The sequence below is a fragment of the Dromaius novaehollandiae genome, chromosome 4 (assembly GCF_036370855.1).
Source record: "Dromaius novaehollandiae isolate bDroNov1 chromosome 4, bDroNov1.hap1, whole genome shotgun sequence".
Classification (NCBI taxonomy): Eukaryota; Metazoa; Chordata; class Aves; order Casuariiformes; family Dromaiidae; genus Dromaius; species Dromaius novaehollandiae.
Window position 1 is genome coordinate 21,799,014 of NC_088101.1, and position 13,780 is coordinate 21,812,793.

A 13,780-nucleotide genomic window follows, 5' to 3' on the forward strand; every position below is an offset into this window, starting at 1 on the left:
TAAAAATCCTACATTGTTTTACTAATTTTCACATTCTTCATTTTATGGCAGAAATCATAACAAGACAGCAGAAGACAATAATATCTTACGGCAATTGAACAATCCAAGCACTCATGGAATCCAGAATCACTGCAGAGAGTGATAAAGCTACAAAGCATCTGGAGTTTTGCTACAGCGACAAGCAAATATAAACACATAAATGAAGTTTGCAGTTAATCTTCATATTTTTGGAAGTCCTTCAACACAGCTCCAGAAAAAGCTTTTCCAACATCTTAGTTTCAAACTGGAATCACCATTAAACCTATCAGATTTCTGTCCAGACATAGAAAATATCATTACTTGAATTCCCAGGAGTATTTCTAATTTCTCCATTTAATTACATCCCTGAATTTTAATTTCAGTTTATCCTGGAAGTTTTTTCAATATATGTTTAAGTCATATTATTGAGCAGGCTAAGCCCTTCCACACACAGAAACACAGATCTTTTTGTTACCACAATCCCAGCAGTCAATATTCTAGATCAGAGAAGCAAATTCCTGGTTTAGTAATTTATATAAAACTAAAAGGCACTGCATTTTTTATAGTGCTAAAGTAGTCCTCCCAAATTACTGAAAACTGTGAGTTACTGTTTCACTCAACACAACAGTCTCGTACATTTCTTCTCCAAATGCCTACAAAAAATGTGCCACGGTCTAGTGTGCTTTGAAGTATTTCTTCCCTCTCCCCCTCTAGCAGTGTTCAGCGCATTGCGTGTGCGGCAGCGGCTCCTAGCGGCCGTACTGCCCCTTCTCAGCGGGAAACGCGGCGAATGCCGCCTCCTCACCAGTGGCAGGATTTTTGTTTTCTGCACTTCATTACATTTCCTTGTATTACAGTTTGTGGGATAAAGAAGGAACCAGACCGGATCAGACACTGGTCCTACAGCAGTACTGACCTTTGCTGAAGCGAGTGCTGCCGCCTGAGGTACAAGGCTCTGGCAATGTGAGGTTCGCTGGGGACCTGGGGCTGGCCATAACCCTTCCCACCAGCTGCAGAGAGGCAAGTTGAGGCTATTCAAACGACCCTTTCCAACGCTCCTTTGTGGGAAGGGTTTCTCTATGTCCCAAATCAGGTATCAGATCTAATTTTGCTCTAATTTATGCCAGTGGAATGCTACTGACTTCCTGATTTTTATCAGCGTAAATGAAAAAAAGGTATCTCCTTACTTTATAAGCAGTTCAGAATGAAGAGCCTGTTCTCTGCTTTATCTTGAAAAAAATGCATGTATGAAATTGTAGAAATACTGTGGATAACTTGTAGATAGCCAGCAATTTGCAAAGAAATTTGAGAATATTTCAATACTTTCTTTAGAAAGGCCAGAGAGACCTCCAGCATTTCAGCACACTATTTGCACTATTTCAGCCCTAATCTTTAGTTAGCAGGCTGGAGTCAGGTTCATCAGTGTGACCGTAACGAAGTACAGTATTTTCACTACTCACAGAATGGGCTTAATCCTCCGAGCTGTTGAGCACCCACTGAATTCCCTTTGGCCAATGCCAGCTCTGGGCACAGCACAAAAGGCCCGTATTCAAGAGAACATGGTTATTCAAGGCAGCTTAAGCTTAGCTCCTCTTGAAGTCAAAATTAAGTGTCAGGCATACGTTTTGGCATTTTCCTGAATCAAGTCAGGTCCATTATTTTGAAAAAAAACTTGCCTACTGAATTCATTCCTAATACTGGTCATTATATCCATGTTTGCATTGCCCCAGTCCGTAACTGTTTGGAGCTCCATTACTGTTTTCTCTGCACTCTGCTGAATAACTTTAAAACAGATCAAGTATTCAATCTGCAGTGGTAAAAACGTAACAAAGAAGTAATATCCAACCTGCTCAGCAATCTGATCTCATAAGGTTTCCTGTCCTCTGCATAGATAAAGAGGAGCAGTTAGCTTTTTTGGTTTGTATGCATTTAGATCTCTGCTCCACTAGAATTCCTCTGGCAAGGGTAACATCACACAACAGTAACAAAAACAGTATTATTTATTTATTGAGTGTGCTCTGTGTGATTGACATTTACAATACACCGAGGGAGACACAGGCCCTCAAGGGGCTTGCAGCCTGGAAAAACAACACAGTTTAGAGCCATTGGCCAGACATTTCCTGTAAAAAGATTGCCATGGAGGACAGTCTTATACAAGAATGTTACCCCTTTCCTTAAAGGTCAAGTTATACTCACTGTCACTTCATCTTGAAATAAGCAATAAATTACTGAGGGCACACATGCACAGATAAAGTGGATTTGCAAATGAGACCCAATGATGATGGTACCTCTGCTCAGATAGTGGTTTGGATGTTTCTAAAAGGTCTCCTGATCACATGAATCTTGATTTATTGTATGTGTAGAAAGCACAGTGCAAAAAAAGTACAGTGCAAAACAATTTTACAGGAAGAAGATGGGTATCAGTGATCTGCAATGCATTTCAGCACCATGAAGCCTGTGTTACAGTCTCAAAGCGTTAACATATGCAGGTGATTGACAGAACCTTTTCCATTTAGTATACCTTTTCTCTCCATCAGACATCATTGCTGACATATTCATACGCTACTGATCTCACAGCACGTTTGGCTGCTTCTGACCAGGACAGTTCCCAGATCGCATAGTGATGATCAGCAAGAAAGCAGGGAGACAAAAAATGGCCAAACAAGGAGCACGTTCACGGACCATCCTCATCTGAATAAATGTCTTCTATACCATCTGCATGTCTACACTATGTAATAACTCATACAGACATCCCAAGATGTCCTGCCATTCTGGGTATCCACGTCCCTAAATGTTGACCAAACCCAGACAAAGTTCAGTCCATGACAGCAGAAGGTTTAGCCATTCCACAAGTAACTTTGGTTTTATCCTTGTCAAGGCAAACATCTGAATGACTTATTTTGACCAGAAAGCTGGTCCTATCTCTAGCAAAATCCCATTTGCTCATCTTCAGGGTCATTCCAGGTTAAGTATCTGCACTCCTCTACGCAGAACATTACTACTGGGTTCTGACAACAGGGTCTCAAAATAGAAGGTGACAAAATACTCTTTCCTAGCCTTTGAAAGCTGGCTCATCCCCCCGAAAGACTACAAAGAACATTTCAAACAATAAATGTTTGAATTTGCTTCTCCTGAATAACAAATGATTCCGGAGCGATGGGCATCTGGTATCTGCCAAAACCAAAGCTGGCATGGAGGCTGCTGAAGAAGCCAGCACCCTGCCGCTGGTGCTGCTGTGAGCGTGGGTTAGTACTTACATTCTTCACTTACTGAACTCCAGATGCTAATGATGGTCTCCATCCACGTCTCCAAAGGCCTTACGATCATTACTGTGGTTGAACCTAATTAAAAATGCACTTACTAACATTAATTCTCAGGTGGACCACGTCTTAGAAATACTTCTTTATGGCCCTGAGCAAATAAAATGGCATTCAAACACAGGGAAAGCAAAGGGTCAGGAATTTTTCTTCAGCTTACTCATGTTGGGTGCGTTTCAATTTTCCCAGTCTGTTAGGCAAGCCTGGCAGTTCTGGACCAAGGCTGTCTTTCCAGCTCGCTGTTTACCTTATCCAGCTTCGGCACTAAAATTCTCCACTTTTCTTGCAGCCGAGCAGCACCATCCCAAACCTCTGACCGCAAGACGTCCTTCTAGGAAGCCGCCATGATCTGCTCAGACTGCTCATCATGCCAAGAGCCTGTGGAGACCTCTTCTGGGGTAGGGATAACATCTTAGCAGCAGGAAAAGGTTCAGATGGGCTAAAGGCCACAGGTGCAGCTTCTCAGGGACAACCGTGACACCACTTCTGTCGACCTCAAAGCACACCGCAGCGCGAGACTTCCAGGATCCCCAGTTTGGATCTCCTACGCTGGCAGGGGGAAGAGGGCGTCATGGCGGCGGCGGCGCTGTCGCAACATAACGGCGCTGCCGTCGCGACACAACGGCCGCGCGTCGCGACATAACGGCGCTTCCCCGCCTCCCTCCCGCCCGCGGCCCGCCCTACCTTCCTGCGGCGGCCGCCGGGGGCTGCAGGGGGCAGCAGCCGGGCTCGGCGCTCCCCCGCCGGCCGCTCCGCACGTAGCTCACCCGCCGCCGGGGGCGGCTCCGAGCCGCGGGCCGAGAGGGCAGCCCGCCCCGCCCCCGCCCCCGCCCCCGCCGCCCCCTTCTCCTCGGGGCACCACGAGCGCCTCATGCCCAGCTGGAGGCAGAGGAAGGGCGCGGCCGAGGGCAGGCAGAGGCGGGAAGCGGCGCCCCCTCCTTGGGCATGGCGGCCCGGCGCGGCGGCGAGGGGCGCTCGCCCGGCGCTGCCGCCCCCCAGCCCCGCCGCAGGGCTCATGCCGGCGGCCGGCCGGGCCCCCACGTCGCCGCCGCCGTCGCCGCCGCCTCGAAAAGTTGGCAAATGCCGCCCCGAGCGGGGCCGGGCCGGGCGGAGCCGCGGCGGGAGGCGGCCCCGGGGGCGCCCGGCTCTGCCCTGCGCTGCCGGGGGGCCGGTGCCGCCGCCTCGGCGCTTCTGGCGAGGACGAGCTTTTCTGAGCGGTTCGGAGGCGGCCGCGGCGGGAAGCGGAGCCGGGCCGGGAGCAGGAGGGCGCGGCGGGAGGAAGGCGGGACGGCGAGGGGCGGGAGCGGGACGGCGAGCGCTGCTAAGGCCGGCTGCGGGCCCGGGTGCGCTGGCCGGGCAGGTGCCTGCTCCCTGCCGTTTAAGCATTGCATCCGTAATATTTTTTGTAAGCGCTGCTCTTCTAAGTTAGGCTGAAGCCATTGCGTGGTTACTTTGAGCTGCCCCAGAGGCAGGCGCCCTGTGGGAGGGGGTCTTTGGCAAGACGGCGGCTCCTTTGCGCTAAACTAAGCCAAGGCGGGGAGCGGCCCAGCTGAAAACTCGCTCAACAAAACCAGTTTCCATCCGGAGCGGCTCCCTGAGGCACCTGGCCACCCCTTTCAGCACTCTCCTGTCTCTAGGGCAGCTCACAGAAAACGTGGGACCAGCTTTGGGTGGTTTATGCCTCTGGGAGCTGAGACGCAGGTGGGCGTGCTGCCGCCCGTCCCAGCTCTGGGACCCCCATCCCTCCCCTGCGCCAGCCCTGGGTGCGGCACAAGTGCAAGCCGGCTTGGGCAGCTGATCCGTCTGACCGCCAAATGCTTTTTCTGTTTCCTCCTGTGCTGGCTCACCAGCAGATGCGACAAGGCAGTGCCAGCGCAAAAGAGGAACGTGCGAGAGCAGAGGGAGAACATGACTGCAACAGCCATCGCAGACACCAGCTTACGGGAAGGACACCCAGCTCCGCTCATGAGCATCTTCTGGATCCGTTCGTCAGTGGAAGGTCACACGGGCTGGGACAGGGACACCTCTGCTGCTCCGAGTGACATGGGCATCACTCATCTTGAGAACAGAAATAATGTCACTACTCAGAGAAGAGTGGTTTGGACATACATCAAGTATGCTCAATGCAAGGATAAACGTGAGTGGCACACAAGGCTTGCAGTACTGCTAACCAAAATCACTTCATCACAAGAGTCTTAGCAGCAAAGTTGTTCTAAAGTATCTGCAGGTGGTAAGTAAATAATGGGATGTGAAAATCTTATTAAAGTTTGTGTTTGTGTGGTTATGGAGGAAATCTTAAAAGCAGGAGTATTGAAAGTCAAGGATCAAAAAGTATATGGTTTCCAAATCCATTTTTAAAACTCCCTCTTGATGTTTAAGCCTTGAGAAATTGAGGGTTTCCTAAAAGACTGAGCGATGCATATTCAAATAAATAAAAGAGGACCAACAGAGCAGAAAATACAACATAATTCTTGGTTTTATCCTCAGACATTATTTGTTCTTCTTCTATCATTGAATAACTTCAACAGAAAGCTCGAATATTTGAATCTAGCAATTCTTCTTCTCATCGTTGAGCAATAATTATAAATGCTGACCTTGTGCAAGTCATTCTTTTCCCTAGAACACTGATTAGCTTTGATTTATGAGTGTGCTAAGAGTGCTCCCAACACAGGACAATTTGAGGTTTTAACTTAGTGTTTTCATTTTGCTCTCGTATTTTAGCAAACAATAGAATTTTTCATGCGTCTTCCTCATCTCTTCTGAATGCAAGTCTTTCTGTCTGTTTAAAACAGCACACAGGGATACTAAAGACAGAAAAAAAGGGAACAGTGATACAGAAATATCTCAGGAAATCTCAGGAGCAATGAGAAATCTCATCTGGTTTAGCATGAGAAGCAATGGCAATTAAGGTAGAACCTTAAACATTCCCACTTCTCCAGCATCCTCTCCATTTTGACACACAAATTTTAAACAAATTGCTTCCCCCAGGAATGAGCTGCAGACACACCTGTATGTGAGCAATGCCTGTTAAAAAGAAACGCAATTTTAAAATGCCAGCATACGGGATTCAGCTCCCGTGCAGCTGGGGGATGGGCCTTTCCAGAGGATTGCCAGGAAATGCAGCTGGACAAATTCTCAACAGCTTCTACGAAACATGCTTGTGCTTTGAGCCAGGCAGCAAATAGCCTCCTCTCCCTGTTGTCCCCACAACAAGATGCACAGACCAAAAAGTACTGCCACATAATGCAAACTGTAGCCAAAACGCTGCTTTTGAAGATGAGCGCGGCATTTCTGCTGGCAGCAGCAAGCATCATGCCCCCTTCACTAAGATCAGGCGTCAGTTCTACTGGATCTAATTGCTGTGTATGTTGCACAGATTTCTACAGCTATCCTCGACTCCACGGAAAAGTTTAAAAATGTAAAATTCCTCCACTATTTGCAAATTTATCTACGGTGATAGCAGAGTTCCAAATCGCTGGAAGGGAGAAGTTTAACACTAACATTTGTTTTTAAGAAAACCTTAAGAACAGAGAGAACATGGGGCTGTGGATCTGTGAACGTCACAGAAAAGGCAAGACAAAGGCAAATTCTCTCAGTTTCCTGTTGGCGACACCTTTGGAACAGGTATTTAATGCTGATTTCTGTTATGGCCATTTTCAGGTCAGACATCTTGTCCACCACCATCCATCTTCTGCCTCCATCCACTGTCAAGACTTCTGTTTATCTTCTGGCTAGTCAAAATGCCTGCCCAGATCTCTGCAAAATTAAACCCTCGACAGAAAAAAACACCCCTGGGAATACATTGGATTTTTTAGGGGTTGATAATGGAAGCAAAATGTTCCTCTTATAAAATGAGTAAATTAATAAAAATGTGCTTTTTCTGCTTAACAGCACCACTGGATTTGGTGTGAGCCTTTTGCTGAAAACTACAGGATAGAGTGAAGGAAGACTTTCTTTTTTTCTTTCCTCCTTCCTACGTTGCTGGCTAATGCTTTGAAAACTGGAACGCTGTTGCCACATACACATGAAAATGAGAGTTTTTGTGTAGAAATTTCCACGAGGTTTAGAACGAAAAAGCCAGTTGCTGCCAGCATGTCGTTGGAAAAGTGGCTGCATAAAACGAAGCCCAGTGCCCACCCGGCAGAAGATGCGTGGCTGCACCTGGCGTCTCGGCCCAAATCCCGAGGAGACGGAAATCTGGGTCCAGGTCTATCCCGTTGCCTTGGGGTACGGCTCTCCCGTAGCCCCGGGAAACGTCGGACAAAGTTCCGTCGGACAAGCTTCCTGGGTGACTTGCTGGTGCTCACTTACCTGCAAGCCTGGGCTCCCCTCTGCTCCTTAAAATTGCAGCTGGAAATCCTGGAAGCGGGGAGCCACGCACGAAGTGACAGACCCCCCTGGAGCCCCAACGCGGCCAGTGGCTCTGCGGAGGAGGTGCAGCCCTTACTCCTTTGTGTGCTTTAAATCCCACTTAAAGAAAAAATCTCTTCCTGCTACCTTTTAGATGTTAGCAACCAAGAAGTAAATTGGCCACATTGGTCCGTTATCCACTTACCACCGCGGAGAAATGCGCATCTGGAAAGCTGTCGTGGCTAACGCTCAGCCGTGCGGATCATTAATACCACTTCTTAGCTCGCCGCTGGTAGGTTTGAAGATAACGACTAAAAAAAGTGTTCGTGTGGTCTCCCATCAGCTCTCCTCGAGCTAGTGGGCTGTTTAGGCAGCTTAACAAAAGACTGATCATGCTGTTCGGTAGCACCATATGGGGGACGCAGGCAGAAGCTCTTTCCCCTCTAACTACAGAGAAGTTCAAAAAGCACAAACTAGCCATGTGCTCTGAATTTGATGAAAGGTATTTGATAGTAAATGGTCTGAAGAAGGGATTATAGACCAAGATTTACCTCTGAGTCTTGCTGTTGTGCATTCAGACACGTACACCCCTATACCCATGCACATGAAAGTCATTCGCTGCTGCAATAACAAGGGGGACAAGAAGGCTCTTCAGTAAAAGATGCTCTGCAGCCCTTCGCTATCCTTAGGCGTTACCTTTATTTATTTAACCCAGATCTTTGTGGTGTCTACAAATGAGACTATGCCTCTGACAGCTATATTTCACTCAGAGAGACGAGTGGTAACAAGTGTTAGATTCGGCCTTTCTCTGAAATATCTGATTATTCTGAGCATGCAAAAATATGTCTGCTTTTTAAAGTAGAGCTTAGTGGTTTTATTGAAAAGATTCTAGTATAAAATTTGAAAACATAGTGCCAGGCTTTTTAAAGGAGATTCTAGTTTATAGGAATTAAGTGGTGATGTCTTATATGCAATTCACACACTATTGCACAAAGATTTTTGCAATATTAGTTTGTTGTCTGCATTTCCCCTCTGTCTATACTGTAATCTCAGACAGATGCTCAGCTTTGCTTAAAAACTACCCCGGGTTTCTGTTACAAACTTCTATCTTCAGTATGTTTTAAAGGTTACCTTGGTGTTACTCGGGACTCAGATTTCTCATTTCATTTTGATGCAATCAATTTTACTGGCATGTTTGCACTTCTAATTTTAAGGACAAATACCTTTCATTAAGAAATGTAATTTGGCAAAGGGATTAATATTGAATTCTCAGAATTCTACAAAATACCATGGCTGGAGGTAGTAATTACGGTTTTAAGAAGTTATATAAGCCTTTCTATTACATGTATTTAATGGGTTTACATAGTACAGTACAACTGCCAAACTATTGATACAGTGGCTGGTAATAGCACTGGAGTTGTCTAGCAGATGTCACAACTTGATCGCTGCGAGTGACTTTCCTCTGCGTGTGCATGGGGAAAAGGTCTCTCCAAGGGGAGCAGAGATGCAGGTCAGGGCGCAGAGGCTGTTAAGGAGCAGAACAGCAACACGGTCCAGGTAGCAGTTTCAAAAACAACTAGATCATAACTAATGCTCTGTGCACTTGTCTGAAGTCTGCCGTGCAATGCTTTGTGCTCTTCCAGCAGGCTCCTTTTCAAGGCAGTTTGGCCTCGGTGCAGTGTGGAATAGTTTCAGTGATACAGAGATACCGGTGCTGATATGAAGTGGAATAACCTCCTTAGCCAAGAGTTGGTATATAGGTGTTTATGGGTATACATAGGTGACATCCTTTTGGTGTGTGCTTTCCCACAGGGTGTCTGCATCCATCCTCGTTTGTGGATGTGGGAAGCACAGGCCAGCCAGACTGCTCAGAGATGCACTGAGAAGGACGAAGTAGATTAGGGAAGATGCAGTTGCCTTTGCAGGGCAGTGATGCTTCAGGTAATAAACACTCCGCCAGGCTAATGTTTGTTTTTGCATCCAAACTCCTGTCTCACTGGCAGTCGGTTTGTTAGGAGGAGATTGTTTGGACATAATTCTTTGATTTTCTTCAGGAAAAAAGGTCATTTCCCCAGACTCTGTCCAAAGGTAAAGTGCCTACCCCCAAAAGGGTAAAGGCTCTTTTCTGTTGGCCTGGCTGCCCTCCCCTCCAGAGGAGGGTGGTGGAAGGGGGCCGTGGCTGCAGCCCGCTGCTGTCCTTGCCATAAGGCTGGACAGAAAGCAGGCGGCTACTGAGGAAACCTGCTCTGCCAGCCCCCAGCCGTCCAGGGACTACCTCAGAGGCCACTTACCTCTCCTTCAAGGCAAAGGAGAAGCAACTGGTCTCAGCCAGAGCCAGGTGAAAGCCCAAAGCCAGGCTAAGATGCTGCTCACCTGGCTGGAGCGCAGGGCCCCTGAGCAAGCGCAGAGGAACCCCGGCGCTGAGACCAGCACGGCAATGGCTGAAAGAAGCAGATTTTCCCACTAACATCTTGCTCCTCCTTCAGGCTTAATGACAGGGAAGGAAAATGATGATTGATATACAGCAATGGGAGCCTTTAAAAATCAAGGGCTTTTTGCTCAGTCTTTGTGCTGATGTGCTCAGTCTTACCCTTCTAATACAAACAGCAGCAAGATTGCTCTCAGAAACCCAGACAAGAATATTTTCGTGCATAATTATGTATGAGATGCAAGTGAATGAAAAAAAGAGTGAAAACATCTGTTCACATACAGTTTATTGCCATTCACTAAAGAGGCCCATTAAATGCCAGAAAAAGCGACTTATCCTTCTGTTTGAGGCAATTATCATACTGCAAATCTCTATGGCAATTCACTCCATGATTATCTCTGGGAGCCTGACAATGTGCAGATATACCCGGAATATGGAAGAAAGATGCCTTGCCCTCCAGGACTTAGAGAGGGTTTTTCAAAAGCAGGTTGGTCTGTGCTTCTTAAAGTTTTAACCTATACTTCACCTCTGGGAAGAAGTGGGTTGTGTCTTGTACTCTGAGGCTTCCAGAGCTTTCCTGATGCTCAGTTTATTTACTACATGGATTAGAAAGTGGACACTTACTAGAAAGTGAAACCAAAGTCACCCAAGCTTCATGGACAAAAGGCTCCAGGACTCGGCCACCATGGTGGAAACTGCGGGGTGCACTTTGGCCCTGCACATCCCACTTAGAAGGCGTGGGAAGAACTGGGCACTGAAGGAAGGGATGCCGCAAAGCTGGGAAACCGTGCAGAGCTGCCGAGCCTAGAGAGGAGGGAATGCAGAGGGAATGGTGTGTCCTAATCATCTCTTCTCCCAGCAGGACATCACGTTATTCTGCCCTGTGAGGCCTCATAACTCCTGATCTTTTCCTGGACTTCAGGTGTCTAAGCCCCTTTCAAAAATCAAGAGGATGGTCTTTTTGTCAAAGCACACCTAAAAAAGAGATTGCTCTTCTTTAATCCAGTATCCCAATGACTGAGCTCTTCCCCGAGATGTGAGAAGCCCAAATACAGCTCCTTGCATGGTCAGAGGAGACAAGCTGTCCCACCTGCCAGGAGACCTGCTCCTTGCCAGGCAGCAAGACATGTTGCTGTACCTCCTTAAAGCCTGCTCCTGCACTTCTTTGCTGAGAAGAAAAGCTCAGTGCTCACCACAGACCAGTTCCCACAGGTGAAAGCACACTGCCCATGCCGGCAGGGTTGCCGTTGCTACAAGGGCATCAAGATGCTGCCAAGGGGCTTTTTCCTTTCCTTTTTGTTCTTCCCTTTTTTCTCCTTGCATTTTTTCTTTCCTTTTACCTTTCCTTTTCTTCATCCCTTTTGTCTTTCCTTTTTTCTCTTTCCTTTTCCTTTTTTCCTGTCCTTTCCTTTCTTCTTTTTCCCCTTTTCTTTCCCTTTCTTCCCTTCTCTTTTCTTCCCCTGGTTTTCTTCCCCTTCCTTTGCTTCTCCTCCTTTTTCTCCCCACTTCCTTATCGCCACCCTGCTCATCTGCCCCCTTATCCCCTTTGCTGATGGTCCCATTTCCTTTCTCCTCCCTTTTTTCTCACCCTTTTCTCCTCCTTTCCCCCTCTTTCTATCTCCCCCCTTTGTTCTCCCATTTTTGTCTCCCTTCTCTTCTCCTCCCTTTTTCTTCTGCTTTTTTCCTCCCTCTTTTCTTTTCTCCCCCTTTTCTCTCCCTTTTTTCCTCCCTTCTTTTGTGTTCTCCCCATTTTTCCTCACCTTTTTTTCTCCTTTTTGTTCCCCCTGGTTTTGTTCCCCCTTTCCTCTCCCGCTTTTCTCCTCCCTTTTTTTCTCCTTTCTTTTCTCCCCCTTTCTCCCCCTTTTTTCTCCCATTCCTCTCCTCCCTTTTCTTCCCCTTTTCCTTTCCCTTTTCCCTTCCCTCTTTTCTCATCTCCCCCTTTCCACCCCCTTACTCCCCCATCTTTCCTCTGCCTTTCTTTTCTCCCTCTTTTCTCTTCCTTCCCCCCTATCTTCTACTTTCCCCCGTTTTCCCTTTTCTCTTCCCCCTTATTTCTTCCCCTTTTCTCCCTTTATTCTTTCTCCCCCTTTTGTTATCCCCTTTTTCCTCCCCTTTTCTCTCCCCATTTATCACCTTCTTTTTCTCCCCAATTTTTTCTCTCCCTTTTTCTCCATTTTTTCCTCCATTTCTACCTTTTTCTCTCCCCTTTTTCTCTTGCTTTCTTATCTCCCCCTTTTTCTCCCCTTTCATCTTCCCCTCTTCCCTCTTTTCTTTTCTCCCCCTTTCACACCCTTTTTTCTCCCCTTTTTCTCCCCTCTCTCTTCTGCCTTCACATATTTTCTCCCCATTTTTCTTCACTTTTTTCTCCCTTTTTCTCTCCTTTTTCACTGTTTTTTTCTTACCACTTTCTCTCTCCCCATTTTTCTCCCCCTTCCTGCTCTGCCTTTTCCTCTCCCCCTCCTCCGTCCCCCCCTTTTCTCCCCCTTTTATCTCCCTTTTTTTCTCCCTTCATTTTCTCCCCGGTTTTCCTCACCTTTTTTCTCCTCTCTTTTCTCCCCTGTTTTCTTCCCCCTCTTTTTTGTTCTCCCTTTTTCTCTCACCCTTTCCTCCTCCTTTCTCTTCCCCTCTTTTTCTCCGGCTTTCTTTTCTCCCCCGCTTTTTCTTTCATTTTCCTTCCCTTTTTCGTCCCTCCTTTCTTATCTCCTCACCAACCCTTTTTCTCCCCATGTTTGTTCTGCCTTTTCTACCCCTTCTATTTCTCCCATCTCTCCCCCCTTTTTTCTATTTTTTCCCCTCTCTTCATCCCATCTTCTTCCCCCTTCTTTCTCCCCCTTTCTCCCTTTCTTTCTCCTCCTTTTCTTGTCCCCTTTTTCCTCTCTGCTTTGCCTCTCCCCTTTTCTCTCCCCTTTTACCACTGGGGCAATGCAGTGCTGCTCCTGGGCCAAGTAACCCCGTGGAGGGTGGCCCGGGGACCAGGGGACCAGCTCAGAGCTGCGCCGGACCACCTTATTTCTGTGCTAGAGCTCTGTGACAGGCACTGCCTTATAGAGAAGCTGATTGGGACACAAGCATCAGTGCTTCCTTCTTTGCTACATAGACAGAAAATTGGACTCAATTTTTAATTTCTTGCAGGAGTATCTTGTCGTACACATGCATGTATATCTCTGTATATATTTCAGAATGTTTTAAAGCACATTTCCTCACCTACGTAAGGGGGAAAATTATGTAGGGATGCGTAATTAGTCCCTAAATATTTGGACATGTTCTTAGCAAACTGAAAGCCTCTGGACCAAAAAGCTGAGGTGCCTAAGTGGGATGCTCAGCCTTTTCATGGCATGACCCTACCGGGGAAGAAAGCTTCTGTGAGAAGGTGCAAGATAAACAGAGGTTTTTAAGCTAGAGACTGGGAGAAAGTGGCGCGGCAGAGAGACAAGGGTTTGTGATGGCATGTCCTCTAAAGGCTCCATCTTTATAATTTCAAGTGAAAGAGGTCTGCAAAAGAAGCAGGAAACAGCAAGAAGAAGTTTGAACAAATGAAGTCCCATTCTAGCAGGGCACAGGAATTTGATCAATCAGGCTGAATATAGGCTTTCTTCTGTATGCTAGAAGTCTGAAAATAAGATGAGAGACTAAAATGTTTGATTTCTGTATAAGGGTATTGAACCAA

The 13,780-nt window shown here is 46.9% G+C and overlaps 2 long non-coding RNA genes across 2 annotated transcripts in view; one reads left to right on the top strand and one right to left on the bottom strand.

The window, feature by feature from the left end:
• On the bottom strand, window positions 1–4,613 carry LOC135328167 (uncharacterized). The gene is made up of 2 exons (XR_010388921.1): window positions 4,020–4,613; window positions 1–3,884 (listed from the first exon to the last, which is right to left on the bottom strand). It is a non-coding gene; the product is annotated as an uncharacterized LOC135328167 (long non-coding RNA).
• The window catches only part of LOC135328166 (uncharacterized), a 15,895-nt gene continuing 6,560 nt past the window's right edge, over window positions 4,446–13,780 (top strand). The window contains exon 1 of the long non-coding RNA XR_010388920.1: window positions 4,446–5,565. This is a non-coding gene — a long non-coding RNA (uncharacterized LOC135328166). The remainder of the gene's footprint in view (window positions 5,566–13,780) is intronic.